Here is a 15,755-nt window from a genome sequence, read left to right on the forward strand (position 1 = left end):
TCCTCAGTTGACAAATAATCAAAGAATATGAACAGGCCACAGTTGAAGAACTGACAATTATCTTTAATCATGGGGTGTTCAGGGAGGGGTAATATCTCTGGTATGGAGGACTTGTCGTGCCCTTCTAGGGCAGCTCTCCAGCCACTGACCCTCACCTGACACCCAGCTCTCACTTGTGGCTCCTAGTAGCTGCTAGCATGCAGCAGCGGCCACACCCCGGGCAACGGCTTTGACAGGCTGGCTAAATCTTGTGAGGGTAGCCATCGGGTCGACGTTGACCCCTGGTGAACCAGAGCTTTGCTCACCCAGCATGTGAGGACTGCTTCGGAGGAACAGGCAGAAGAAACCAACAAGAAGGTTCAACGGCTGAGATGGCGATGCAGCAAGGCACTGTGGAGTGCTTAGGGCGTGATGGAGTACAAAAGTCAACACGGCCATTCAATGCAACTGAGGAAATCTCCAGGTGTAACGACTTTTCGTGCCAATGGACCCAGGCTTCCAACGCTGAGAGAGTGGGACTGTCTCTGTGCATCGACTTTTCCACTTAAATCTTCATGCACAGGTGTCTTTGTGCACAAAAACGCACAAAGACAATTGTCATCCTCGGTTCGAGAGACAACCAACAATATGGAAAAGTGTTCTAAATCACTCTTAAAGAATTTAAATTGAAACAACCCTAAGGTAACATCTCACACCCATCAGACTAGCTAATATAATAAAGAAGAAAATCATAAATATTGGAGGGGATGCAGAAAAACTGGGATCTAATATCCTGTTGGTGGAGCTGTGAACTGATATAACCTTCCTGGATAGCAATGTGGAACCATGACCAAAGGATCACAATACTGTGGATCCTTTTAGACCCCAAAATAGCACTAGTACGTCTGTATCCCAAAGAGATCAAAGACAGGGAGAAAATACTTCTTTTACAAAAATATTTATACTAACTATTTTTGTGGTAGCAAACAACTGTAAACTGAAGTGTTGTCCATTCTTTAGGAAATGACTGAACAAGTTCTGGTATAAGCTTGCAATGGAATATTATTGTGCCATAAGAAATGAAAAATAAGATTGTCATACACACACACACATACACACATATACACATATACACATACACCTGGAAAAACTTATATGGAAGTGATGCAAATGAAGCAATGCAAGGATCTAGCAAAACTCAGAAGAATAAATGAGGAAACTATCTATCCACCACCATGAAATGAATTCATGGAGTCTGAATGGATACCATTTCTTCATTGTTTTTTTTTCATGATTTTTTTGAAAATATAAACAATGTATCTTCTTTTTCAACATGCTGAAAATGGAAATATGTATTATATGATAACACATGTACAAGTCAAGTTCCACAGGAAATCCCTCTCATAGTAAGTGATGCAAAATATAAAGGCAGTTCTTTACATCGCTTTCTGTGTCTTACATGTACCAATGGTGTCTTGAACATGGCTTTGGACAGCTCTGGGGGTCAGCCAGTTGCTTCATATTTGTCACTTGCTAGCACTCATGGGGCATAGACCTTACTCCACCATACTTAATCCTTAAGTGGGGATGTATACATTGCTGGTTGCTAAAATTCTAAAGACTAAACAGGGTGGAGTAAATCTAAAATTCACAATACCCCCTGATGATGATTGGGTGACTAGTTGATCACTTAACATAATCATCTCATACCTCCAAAATCTTCTAAGTGCAGGTGCATACAAAATTTCACCTTCTAAGAGGAAACTACAATAGTTAGAGATAAAAGGGGAATAGAAGAGAGAGAAAACAAAACCAATGTTTGCTTGACACATTGACAAAAACTAATTAGGGGGCAGTCCCCTTTGTCATAAGAGTATACATACAAAACAAATACATTCAACCCTACACAGTTCAAATCACCACATCCCAAAGTTCACTCTCGATCTTCTGGTTTAGTGTGTGGTCTGTGGAGGCATCTTCATGGTGCTTTCTCCAAACAGTTCACTTTCTGGATTTGGAGAGGTAGCATGTTTCTTAAGCTAAAATTACTCTCAAAAAAAATTTAAACTTTGCTATTGAGAATAATTATACATTCCCTCCTGAATAGGGTGTTGAAAAACACAGGGATCACTTGGGAATGCATGACTGAGTTATGAGTTATATGAATCAATTGAGAAGGGAAATAAAAACCATCAAAAATCCAAATAAAAAGAAAATTTCTGGGTGAAATATAGATTATCAAAGTCTTATGTGTAAAAATTCCAAGTAAAGAAAAAATAAATCCATAACATGTCCTTTAATCAGGGACCAATTTAATAAATTTCTAACAGGTTCTTGTACTATGGTCCAATTAAAGTAATTACTATCCCATAAGTCTGTAGGAAAAAAACACAATAATATTTCACTTATCCATTTGCAGTTAAGATAACAGGAAGTTGCTACATTATGAGAAAGGAAAAAAGGACCAGATTTTTGTGTGATAGGGAAGTGTAATTCTCTGGTCTGATTTTTCACCATTCTCAGGGATAGGGGGAGCCAGGATGATAGCAAAACTTCGGTATTTGTCTGTGAGTATTTCACAAAGATTGTAAATAAAAGGAATCCTGAGTCTTAACATATGTCAAGTGCCACAACCTCGAGTCTCACACTAGCTACAGGTTTGTTCTTTTTTCTTTTATCCCCTGATTACTGTCATTTTAAGTTGATTATGTTTCTGTGATCTTTTTGGGGAAACTGGTTTCCCAATAGGATCACAGGAAGGTATGTATAAATGGAGATTTTGAACCTTTGACTTCATTCACCAGAAGTTCTTTGTATTTCCCAGAATTCCCTATAATCTCTCCTGCATCTCCATGTTGGCAAGATCACATTATTAGTATTTAACTGGCAGGAATTCCTCCCATGTCTTCTTTGCCATGATGCAGCAATCATGGTGGCCTGGTAAGGTGGAGATTTTGAAATGGCTAATCAGCCATAGGCATGTGGTTTTTATTTTGTATCCCCTTCATTCCTTGATTTCTAATGACCATTTAATAAACCTCCAAAATTATGATATTTTTATTATTAAGATTTAACTTTAAATTTTACACAGCTTGAGGAGAATGAAGGTTTGAGAGAAAGGGAGAAAACATATCACAATGTCTGAGAAAGATTATAAAAATTGACGAATAATATTTTTTTCACTTTTAACGTTATTTTATTTGGTCATGACAAATAATATTTTTAAATAACTTGGATCCTTCGAAAATCCATTTCTATTTGGCAAAAGAAACCCAGAGTTAAAAGAAAAGATAGTTCAAATCCATCTCTAGTTGCTTACTAGCTCTGTGACCTTGGGAAACTCACTTACCCTCCCATCTATAAAATTGTAATAATAATAGCACATCCATAAAACAATTGTTGTAATGAATGAGATAACAATTATAGAGTTCATAGTATAATTCATGGCACAAAATGAATGTTATATTCATGTGAGCTATCACTATATAAAAAAAGAAATAGAAGACAAAATGCACTGTGTAAGAAAATAGACTAATTTGTTTAGATTTAAAAATCTGGGAGAAAGGGAGAAATGTCCATCCAGTCAGGCTAAAAAAAATATGGACATATGGTTATGTCATACTTACAAGGCTAAAAAGTTAAAATGATTGCCCTTCCTAAAAACAATAAGGAAGTTGATTATTTTGGTGAGTCCCAATGGTTTTATTTGCATTTAAGGAAAATTATTTTGAATACAGTATATAGGATGGACTGGAGGGATAAGAAACTTGACGAATTGAAATAATTTAAGAGATTCTTTCAATACTCTAGGAGTGAGATTTAGATATAGATAGATTTAGATATAGGTCTAAGCTAAGTTGGTAGCTAAGATATATTGTGAAAGGAGAAATTTTAAAATTTGGAAATTAATTAAATATTGGCAGTGTGAAAAAGTAAACAGGGTATTAATCTGAGAGACTGAAAGAATGATAATATGTTTGAAAGAAATAGGTTTGTTTTCCAGGAAGAAGGGTTTTGGAGGAAAGATCATTATCTTTTTCTCTGGTTCATTTTGACTTTGAAAAATATCAGGAACATTCTGTTTAAATGGGCAGAAATTCTATCTACATGGCAAGTCAATTCTCTTAATCATTAAGCCTCTATTTGCTAATATATAAAAATAAGTAGCTTACCTTTAATTTGGGCCTGAGACCATTCTTTGCTTCAATCTCTGAGCCCTGGTGAAATTTATCCTTTGGCCTGCCTGATGATCATTGGGTTTTTCTTTCCATATGGGTCATGGAAATTGAGACTTAGGAAATCAAATAATTTTAGTCCTTTGTGGGGAAAAGGAGCTTTTTGTCTTGCTTTGCTTTTGCTTTGCTTTGTTTTGTTGATTTTGGTGGTAGTGTGTTGTTGTTGTTGTTGCTGTTGTTGTTGCTGTTGTTGTTGTTGTTGTTGTTGTTGTTGTTGTTGTTAAAGGGACTGGACCAGGCCATGTGGATTGATCATAGAGGAGGAAAAAATATGGGACCATTTTTCCTTGACTCAAGGCTGACCTTATGAGGATTTTCATTTTGAATGAGAAGAGATTTTTGTATCCTGAAGACAAAGTGATGCTGCAGTAAATACGAAATGGTTATTTTGAGATTTCTTTCTACCTTTGATTTATCTGAGGGTTGTGCTTCCCTGTCTGAAGAGTTGGGAACTGGACAGGCAGTTAATGATTCATGATCATGTTTTTCTTGATTTTACAGAGCTTGCTATTTTAAGTAAAAGGTCTCTGGATTCATTGCAATGTGGCATCATAAAAAATTATAGGAAGCAATAGTCTTTGAGATCTATCCAACCTCTAGAGTTATATCTTTTCTTATTCTCAGTCTGCCCAGTGCCCTCTTGATGTCTTTGTTTGCATTATCCTCCATACCTAAAATGAACAGTCCTTTCAACCCAGTTTCCACCTGTTAAATTCTCTTACCTCTTTGAAGACCCCATTCAAATATCCACATCTTCCATAAAGTCTTTCCTAATCAATATCCAACTTCTAGAAAAATGTTAATTTTCCCTCATAAAAATTTCTTTATATCACTCAGTCTACAAATCTTCCTTATTATGCACATCATGACCATAACCATCACACATTTAAATATTTGCAATATTATTAAACGTTAGAAGTGGTGTTTCTTTACTTTAATTCCAGTATACCATCCATGAGAGCAATTATTCTTTGACACATATTAGGATGATAAAGTTATTTCCCACTGACTGCATATGTTTTGTTAATGTTTCCTTTAATGGTTTTAACTGTTTAACTGTTTGTAATGGTTTAACTGTTTTCATTGTATTATGTTCTGTAAAGCATATATTTTATGTCAGTTTCTTTAGATCTATTTAGAAATTTTGTATACTAGAATATAATGGAATAATAAATGTTCCATCTTAGTTCAGTACCTGGCATATTATAGGCATTGAATAAATGTTTGTTGAATAAATAAATGATCTGCATATGTAAAAAGTATGGGTAGAAATACTTATGAGTTCATACCCACCTTATATTTAAACATAATATAGTTTTCCATTTTATCAACTGTGATATTATTTATTTTTATTATTTTATTTTATGTGAAATCATGATTGTAAATTTTGCTTTGAAAGGAGAAGGAATCATTGAGAGAGGAAGTGAGCTTATGGGTTAAGATGGCTGCTATGTAGAAGCTGAACACTTCCTCTCCTCACCACCAACCAACATAGATTACCTCAAAAGGTTAAAAAAAAAAAACAAGTTCAGATGAATGAAGGGACTCCACAGTAGGACACACCATTGAAGGTATGTGGAATTTGGGCATTTCCACACGATAAGGGGGTGAAATAAATCCCATCAAAAAGTGAATTGATTAACCCACTCTACATATGGAGCCAGAGTCAGAGCCAGTGTGTTCTAGAATCAGTGAGCAAAGGAGGGGTAACTCTAGGTCCCTGGCAGCTGATGAAGACCACAAGGGATTTATCTGTGAGAGCAGCTAGACTTGCTACCCCAGCAGGCTGAAGAGTGTGGACCTTGGGTACTGAGATAGAGCAAAGAGATGGGACACAGTAGAAGCCACAGAGACTTGAGAGGTGGCCTCAGGCAACAACCATGCTCCTTAGCTCCATACAAAGAGAGAACATGCTCTCCTCACTCAGACTTCTGACTAGAAAGGGAAGGAAAAACCAACATAATGATGGCAAGCAAAGCCCAGAAAAAAAAAAAACCTTCCAACCACCAATAAGAACAAGAGGAAGCATTGACACTGGATAATTTTTATGGAGAAAAAATTCAGACTACAGAGAAAACAGGAGAAGATGATAAAAAAGTAAATGTACCAAAACCATCCTCCCAAAAGTGGAAATTGGCCATAAGCTATTGAAGAATTTAAGTCTGAGATTATGAGAAAGATGTAAGTGTTTTGGCAAGAAAAGTGGGAAATAGTTCAAAAAGAAAATAATAGTTTAAAAGAGGGGAACTCCCAATTGGAGAGAGAAGTACAGAAATCAAATGAAATGATAATTAAATTGGAAACCAAAATAAAACAACTTGAAGCCATGAAAAGAAAACAACATACCAAACTGAAAAAGAAAAATAAAAAAAATTAGAGCACAAAACCAGTCTTTAAAGACCAGAATTGGGCAATTGGAAGCCAATGATTTCACAAAAGATCCAGAATTAATGAAGCAAAATCAAAAGACTGACAAAATAGTAGGAACCATAAAATATCTCACTGACAGGATGACTGACCATGAAAACTGGTCTAGAAGAGACAATTTGAGAATCATCCATCTATGTGAATCACCAGAAATAAACAGAAATCTTGACATCATCTTGACAGTACATGAAATTATCCAAGAAAACTACCCTGATGTTCTTGGACAAGAGGGCAAAATAGACATTGAAAGAATTTTTACAACACCCTTTATACTAAATCCTCAAAAGACAACCCACAGGAATGTATTAACCAAATTCAAGAGCTTCCAAGCTAAGGAGAAATTCTTTTAATTATATTTTATTTGATCATTTCCAAGCATTATTCATTAAAGACATAGATCATTTTCTTTTCCTCCCCCCCACCTACCCCACCCCCCATAGCCGACACTCAAATCCACTGGGCATTACATGTTTTCTTGATTTGAACCCATTGCCATGTTGATAATATTTGCATTAGAGGGTTCATTTAGAGTCTCTCCTCTGTCATGTCCCCTCAACCGCTGTATTCAGGCAGTTGCTTTTCCTCAGTGTTTCCACTCCCATAGTTTATCCTTTGCTTATGAATAGTGTTTTTTTCTCCTAGATCCCTGCAAATTGTTCAGGGACATTACACCGCCACTAATGGAGAAGTCCATTACGTTCGATTATACCACAGTGTATTAGTCTCTGTGTACAATGTTCTCCTGGTTCTGCTCCTCTCGCTCTGCATCACTTCCTGGAGGTTGTTCCAGTCTCCATGGAATTCCTCCACTTTATTATTCCTTTTAGCACAATAGTATTCCATCACCAACAGATAACACAATTTGTTCAGCCATTCCCCAATTGATGGGCATCCCCTCGTTTTCCAGTTTTTGGCCACCACAAAGAGCCCAGCTATGAATATTTTTGTACAAGTCTTTTTGTCCATTATCTCTTTGGGGTACAGACCCAGCAGTGCTATGGCTGGATCAAAGGGCACATATTCTTTTGTTGCCCTTTGGGCATAGTTCCAAATTGCCCTCCAGAATGATTGGATCAGTTCACAACTCCAGCAGCAATGAATTAATGTCCCTACTTTGCCACATCCCCTCCAGCATTCATTACTTTCCTTTGCTGTTATGTTAGCCAATCTGCTAGGTGTGAGGTGATACCTCAGAGTTGTTTTTATTTGCATCTCTCTGATTATAAGAGATTTAGAACACTTCTTCATGTGCTTATTAATAGTTTTGATTTCTTTATCTGAGAACTGCCTATCCATGTCTCTTACCCATTTATCAATTAGAGAATGGCTTGATTTTTTGTACAATTGATTTAGCTCTTTATAAATATGAGTAATTAAACCTTTGTCAGAGGTTTCTATGAAGATTTTTTTCCCAATTTGTTGTTTCCCTTCTGATTTTAGTTACATTGGTTTTGTTTGTACAAAAGCTTTTTAGTTTGATGTAGTCAAAATTATTTATTTTACATTTTGTGATTCTTTCTATGTCTTGCTTGGTTTTAAAGCCTTTCCCCTCCCAAAGGTCTGACATGTATACTATTCTGTGTTTACCCAATTTACTTATGGTTTCCTTCTTTATGTTTAAGTCACTCACCCATTTTGAATTTATCTTGGTGTAGGGTGTGAGGTGTTGATCTATTCCTAGTCTCTCCCACACTGTCTTCCAATTTTCCCAGCAGTTTTTATCGAATAGTGGATTTTTGTCCCCAAAACTGGGATCTTTGGGTTTATTGTATACTGTCTTGCTGAGGTCTCTTACCCCCAGTCTATTCCACTGATCTTCCTTTCTGTTTCTTAGCCAGTACCAAATTGTTTTGATGACTGCTGTTTTGTAATATAGTTTAAGGTCAGGGACTGCAAGGCCCCCATCATATGTGTTTTTTTTTTCATTATTTCCCTGGATATCCTTGATCTTTTGTTCTTCCACATGAACTTTGTTATGTTTTTTTCTAAATCAGTGAAGAAGTATTTTGGTAGTTCAATGGGTATGGCACTAAATAGATAAATAAGTTTGGGTAGGATGGTCATTTTTATTATATTTGCTCATCCTATCCATGAGCAGTTAATGTTTTTCCAATTGCTCAAGTCTAGTTTTAGTTGTGTGGACAGTGTTTTGTTGTTGTGTTCATATAGTTCCTGTGTTTGTCTCAGGAGGTAGATTCCTAGGTATTTTATTTTGTCTAAGGTGATTTTGAATGGCATTTCTCTTTCTAGTTCTTGCTGCTGAGCTGTGTTGGAGATATATAGAAAAGCTGATGACTTATGCTGGTTTATTTTGTATCCTGCAACTTTGCTAAAGTTGTTGATTATTTCAATTAGCGTTTTGGTTTAATCTCTAGGATTCTTTAAGTAGACCATCATGTCATCTGCAAAGAGTGATAACTTGGTCTCCTCCTTGCCTATTTTGATGCCTTCAATTTCTTTTTCTTCTCTAATTGCTACTGCTAGTGTTTCTAGTACAATGTCAAATAGTAGAGGTGATAATGGGCATCCTTGTTTCACTCCTGATCTTAATGGGAATGGATTTAGTTTATCCCCATTGCAGATGATATTAGCTGATGGTTTTAGATATATCTAAGGAGAAATTTTTTGCAAGAAGCAAGAAAGAGATAATTTAGATATCAAAGAAAACCAATCAGGATTACACAGTATCTGGCAGCATCTAGACTAAAGGACCAGAAGGCTTGGAATATGATATTTAAAAAGGTAAGAGAATTGGGTCTTACAACAAATGATCAACTCTGATCAAACTGATTATATACTTCCAGTGGAAAGAGTAGACATTCAACAAAATAGAAGATTTCCTAGTAGTTGTAAAGAAAAGATGTGAACTAAAAGAAAGTTTGATATCCAAACACAAAAATCAAGAGGATCATGAAAAAGTAAATAAAAGAAGGGAAAGGAATTTTAAAAAATATTTTCTTCTTTTAGGGCTTCAATGAGATAAAATTTTTTATATTCATACTTGAATAAATTATATTCACTATTACAGTAATTGCAAGAATTATTCATCAGTAGAGGTTGGGGTATTAAGTGGTCTAAGATGATATGCAAAAAAAAAAAAAAGGGATGATAGAAGATTGCACCAAGAGTAACTTGAAGGAATACAATAAATAGGGCAATCTCTACCACACAAAGTGGCAAATGGGAAGGAGAGGGGAAGAATACTCTTATAAGAAGGAGAGGAAGAGTGTGCTAATAAGTATTACTTAAACCTTACTCTTAGTGGAATGAATTCTGAGAGGAAAGAGCATCTAGATCCATTGGGATATCAAATTCTATCTTACCCTATAGGGAAAGTGAGAAGAGAAAAACCAAGTGGGGGAGTGGAGCAGGGGGCACAAAAAGGAAGGGAAAGAGAGAGGGGAGAGAATTTAGTATACCCTAAAATAATAAGGTAACAAAAAGGGAAAGGGTTGGAAAGGGAAGTAAAATAAAGGTAGTGATTAGGGAGACTGATTAAAAGCAAAAAAAACTAGTTCAAAAGAAAATAGTGAAAGAAGAAAAGGTAGAACTAGGAGAGGATATCAAAATTTTGGGGAATACACAGGTGGTAATCATAACTCTGAATTTGAATGGGTTGAACTCACCCATAAAATGAAAGCAAATTATAGACTAGATTAGAAACCAAAATTTGTTATCTACAAAAAATACATATGAAGTAGGTAGACACACAAGGTAAAGGTAAAATGCTGGAGCAAAATCTATTGGGCATCAACTGACAAAAAGAAGGATAAGTTGTAATCATGTTTTCTGACAAAGCAAAGCAAAAATAGATCTGATTAAAAGGGATAGGGAAGGTATTATATCCTGATAAAAAGTAGTATAGACAATGAGGAAAAATCAGTAATCAACATGTATGCACCAAAATGTATAGCATCCAAATCTCTAAAGGAGAAATTAGTGGAGTTAAAGAAGGAAACAGATATTAAAACTATACTAGTGAGATACCTGAAACTTCCTCTATCAAGTCTAGATGAATCAAACAAAAAAATAAGAAAGAGGTAAGAGATGTGAATGAAATCTTAGAAAAAATAGAGTTAATAGATGGGCAGAGAAAAATAAATAGGGACAAAAAGGAATACACCTTCTTTTCAGCAGCACATGGTACATTCACAAAGATAGTTTGTGTACTAGAGCATAGAAACATGGCAAACAAGTGCAAAAGAGCAGAAATAGTAAATGCAATCTTTTCAGATAATAATAATTAGTAAGTATACATGGAGAGGCAAATCAAAAATTAATTTGAAATTTAAAAATATGGTTGTCCAAAATCTGTTAGTTAAGAACAAATCATAGAAACATGTAATAATTTCATTGAAGAAAATGACAATGATGAGATATCCTTTCAAAATCTATGGGATACAGCTAAAGCAGTACTCAATGGGAAAATTATATTGTTGAGTGTGCATATATTAACAAATTATGGGAGGAAAACAATGAATTGGGTATACAAATTAAAAAAAACTAGAAAGTGAACAAATTAGAAATCCTCAGATGAAAACTAAATTAGAGATCCTAAAAATCAAAGGAGAAATTAATAAAATTGAAAGTCACAGAAAAATTGAATTAATAAATAAAACTAAAAAGCTGGTACTTTAAAAAACAAATGAAGTAGACAAAGTACTTGTCAATCTAATAAAAAATAGGAAAGAAGAAAATGAAATGAACATTATCAAAGAGGAAAGGGGAGACCTCATCTCTAATGAAGAGGAAATTAAGGCGATCATTAAAAACAATTTTTCTCAATTATATGGCGATGAATATGACAATATAGGTTATATGGATGAATATTTACAAATATATAAATTGCCTAGATTAATAGAAGAATAAATAGAATACATAATAACCCCATATCAGAAAAAGAAATTGAACAAGCCATCAAAGAACTCCTTAAAAAACACCCCTAGGACCAGATGGATTCACAAATAAATTCCATCAAACAGTCAACAAACCACTAATCCCAATACTATACAAACTCTTTAACATAATAAGCAAAGAAGGAGTTCTACCAATTTCCTTTTACAATACAAGTATGGTACTGATTCCAAAGCCAGGAAGGTCAAAAACATAGAAAGAAAACTATAGACCAATTTCCTTAATGAACATCAATGCAAAAATCTTAAATAGGATATTAGTAAAAAGATTCCAGCAAGTCATCACAAGGGTTATTCATTATGACCAGGTAGAATTCATACCAGGAATGCAAGGATGCTTCAATATTAGGAAAACCATCCACATAATTGACTAAATCAACAAGCAAACCAACAAAAAATCTCATCTCAATAGATGCAGAAAAAGCCTTTGACAAAATACAACTGTCATTCCTATTGAAAATGCTATAAAGTATAGGAATAGAAGGTCCTTTCCTAAAAATAACAAACAGTATATATCTAAAACCATCAGGAAACATCATCTGCAAAAATTGGGTAAACTAGATACATTCTGTGAACTACTTAGTCTAACAAAAATAGGAATGTCTACACCCATTCTTAAGGATTAAGTATTTAGGAGGATGGCCTATAAAAGACATGTACTAGCACATGAGAAATCAGAAACAGCTGCTGGCCCCCTGGGCTGTCCTAAATCAAGCTTAAGCTACCATTGGTACATGTGAGATGCAGGAAAGTGATAAAAAACAATCTATATATTTCACATCACTTTCTCTCTCTGGCCTCTTTCCACAGAGAGGTGGCTCTGGTGGCATCTTGCTTTCATTTCAGCATCTTGGAGTGGCATAATATACTCTCTGGGTTTGGCAGTGAGTTTTCCTTGATACTATACTGAGAGAAGCTTAGTAGCCTTATTCAGGTGAGGTATCTTCACTGAGCTCTCAGTGTTTAGGCTGATTCTTTTCTCCTTTACCTTCCAAACACTATCCTCTTAGGAAAGGCTCTAATCTTCTTCAAAGACCTCATGGTGGAGGTTTTTTAACTCCCCCTGGCAAAGGCAAGGTGGGAGAAATCCTATACCCTCTCACTCTCTCTATTCTCCCTAATTCCTTCCCTCTATATTAATTAAAATCACCACAAATTTCCAAACTGACTTGGGTATTTTATTTGGGATTTTCTCTGGTGACCATATTAACTTAGATTAAGTCACAACGCTAAAATTACCCTTACAATTCCCAATAATATCAGGAGTGAAACAAGGATGCCCATTATCACCTCTATTATTTAACATTGTACTAGAAACACTAGCGGTAGCAATTAGAGAAGAAAAAGAAATTGAAGGTATTAAAACTGACAATGAGGAGACCAAGATGTCACTCTTTACAGATAATATGATGGTCTACTTAAAGATTCCTAGAGAATCAACTAAAAAGCTAGTGAAAATAATAAAAAACTTTAACAAAATTTCAGGATAAAAAAAAAGTGCACATAAATCATCATTATTTCTATATATTTCCAACATGTCTCATCAGCAAGAATTAGAAAGAGAAATTCAATTGATAATCACCCTAGACAATATAAAATACTTAGGAATCTATCTGCCAAGACAAACACAGGAACTTTATGAATACAACTATAAAATATTCTCCACACAATTCAAACTAGATCTAAAGAATTGTAAAAACATTAATTGCTCATGGGTAGGATGAACTAATATAATAAAAATGACAATCCTAGACAAAATTCTTTACTTCTTTAGTGCCATATCTATCATACTATCAAGAAAATTTTGCTGAGTTAGAAAAAAAAACAAACAACAAAGTTCATTTGGTAGAACAAAAGATCAAGGATATCAAGGGAAATAATGAAAAAAAAAATTGTGAAGGAAGATGGCCTACCAGTATCAGTTCTTAAATTGTAGTATAAAGCAGTGATCATCAAAAAGTATGGTACTAAGAGACAGGAGGGATGATCAGTGGAATAGACTTGAGGTAAGTGTCCTCAGCAAGGCAGTCTATGATAAACTTAAAGATCCCAGCTTTTTATGCAAAAATTCAGTATTTGACAAAAAACTGCTGGGAAAATTGGAGAAAAAGTTTGGAAGAGATGAGGTTTAGATCAATGTCACACACTACACCAAAATTAACTCAGAATGGGTGAATGACTTGAATGTATTCTAATAATATTCTAAGTTAACTAATTAAATTTGAATAGAAAAAGGAAACTCTAAGTAAATTAGGTGAACACAGAATAGTATAGTTGTCATAGCTTTGGGAAAGGAAAGATTTTAAGACCAAGCAAGAGTTCTAAAAATTACAAAATGTAAAATAAATAATTTTGATTATTTGAAATTAAAAAGGTTTTGTACAAACAAACCCAATGAAATCAAAATTAGAAGGGAAGCAGCAAATTGGGGGAAAATCTTCATAACAAAAACCTCTGACAAAGGTCTAATTACATAAATTCATTAAATGTAAACTAAATGTACAAAAAGTCAAGCCTTTTTCCAATTGATAAATGGGCAAGGGGTATGAATAGGCAATTTTCAGATAAATAAATCAAAGCTATTTATAAACAAATGAAAAAAGTGTTCTAAATTTCTTATAGTAAGATAGATGCAAATCAAAACAACTTTGAAGTATTACCTAACACCTAACAGATTGGCTAACATGACAGCACAGGAAAGTAATAAATGTTGGAGGGAATGTGGCAAAATTGGTATATTAATATATTGCTGCTGAAGTTGTGAATTGATCCAACCATTCTGGAGGGCAACTTGGAACTATTCCCAAAGGGCCCTAAAAGTCTGTCTGCCCTTTGATACAGCCATAGCACTGCTGGGTTTCTACCCCAGAGAGATAATAAGGAAAATGACTTGTACAAGAATATTCATAGCCATACTTTTTGTGGTGGGAAAAAAAATTGGAAAATGAGGGGGAAATGCCCTTCAATTGGGGAATGGTTGAACAAGTTGTAGTATAGCTTGGCCATGGAATAATATTTTGCTGAAAGGAATAATGAACTGGAGGAATTCCATTTGAAGTAAAATTACCTCAAGAAATTGATTCAGAGGGAAAGGAGCAGAACCAGGAGAACCTTGTTCAGAGACTGATACACTGTGGTATAATAGAATGTAATGGACTTCTCTACTAGTAGCAATGCAATGGTCCAGAAAAATTAGGAGGTACTTATGAGGAAGAATGCTATCCACATTCAGAGGAAGAACTGTAGGAAGAGAAACACAGAAGATAAACAACTGCTTGATCACATTGGTCTATGGGGATATGATTGGGGATAGAGACTCTAAATGATCACACTAGTATAAATATTATAATTATGGAAATAGGTTTTGATCAAGGACACATGTAAAACCCAGTGGGATTGCATGTTAGCTACAGGATGGGTATGGGGGAAGGGAAGGGAAAGAACATGAATCTTGTGCCAATGGAAAAATATTCAAAATTAAAGAGTTAAATAAAATTGTCCAAAAAAAACGTTTTGCTTTGAAAGATTTTTTAGAGCATAATCAATTTTTCTCTACACTAATTTTCACACCATATATAATTATATTTTAATGTATTTCTTGTATTTTGCTATTTGAGTTTGATTTTCATATGCATCAAACATTTTACTTTTCAAAAATTGTTGGTATTAATTCATTCCAATTTAGGGTTTTATCCATTTGATATTATGTTTTCCATTTTAACCTTTCTACTTTTAATTTATCTGTTATTCTTTGGAATTCTATTTATTATGTCACTTATGACCATGTTACCTCACAGACTCTTCCTTTCCTTTCTTCCATTAATTTCCTTTTTTTATCTTAAATCACTTGAGTTTATTTCTATTTTCTTTTTACTATTCCCTTCTTAACCTAGATAAAATGTGATCCATAATATGTCATGTCCTTGTACTTTGCATTCTCCTAAATTAACTAATGTGTATTTATAGACCTCTTCTGCATTCATATAATTCATCCCCATCCTTATTTATTTTCTTTTTTTATTCTATTCTGCAATCTAATCTCTCATTAATGGGTGTTTGGGGTTGGGTCTTAATTATATCCCTCTGATAGATTATCTTCAATATCAGAACAAAATGAGATGCTTTAACATTAATTTTACTTAGACACAGCAATGGAAGTATATTTAACAAGGATAGGTATTGAGGGCAGCAATGCGTATGC

This window comes from Monodelphis domestica, chromosome 6, assembly GCF_027887165.1.
Source record: "Monodelphis domestica isolate mMonDom1 chromosome 6, mMonDom1.pri, whole genome shotgun sequence".
NCBI lineage: Eukaryota > Metazoa > Chordata > Mammalia > Didelphimorphia > Didelphidae > Monodelphis > Monodelphis domestica.